This window comes from Glandiceps talaboti, chromosome 2 (assembly GCF_964340395.1).
Source record: "Glandiceps talaboti chromosome 2, keGlaTala1.1, whole genome shotgun sequence".
Classification (NCBI taxonomy): domain Eukaryota; kingdom Metazoa; phylum Hemichordata; class Enteropneusta; family Spengelidae; genus Glandiceps; species Glandiceps talaboti.
This window is the reverse complement of record NC_135550.1, coordinates 27,937,222-27,937,830: the sequence shown is the minus strand read 5'-3', so window position 1 is coordinate 27,937,830 and position 609 is coordinate 27,937,222.

The window sequence follows — 609 nt, the reverse complement described above, 5'->3', positions numbered from 1 at the left end:
GTAATGTCATCTGAACACTGTCTAGTTAGGCATGTGATGTCAATTCTACACAGTCTAGTTAGGCATGTGATGTCAACTCTACACAGTCTAGTTAGGCATGTGATGTCAATTCTACACAGTCTAGTTAGGCATGTGATGTCAACTCTATACAGTCTAGGTAGGCAAGTTATGAGTACTCTGATCTACAGCAGTATCTATGCTACATAGTCTAGTTAGGTAAATTGTGATGATCATCTCTGCCCAGTGTAGTTAAGCATATCAGGTTGTCAAGTAGCAGTCTAGTAAAGTATCAGCAAGGCATTTGTCATAACCAGATTTGCTTCCTGAACTGTGCCACGATGGAGTGAATGTTATATATCTGTTTGCAACATTAATGTGTTTGCTAGAATTTATGATTTCCATAAAATAATGTACAAGCTGAACTTCTGTAAAAATCTATCACAAGCAAGTTGTTTGTTGTTTTTTTAATATGATATTTCAAATATTTACTTTTAGAGAAATCTTAGATACAATTGAAAGCACTTCTGCAATATACCTTATAGATGCCATTTCAACATTTACTATACATTTCTTACACTTTCATTGTGTCAGTGATTTTTTATGATTCCC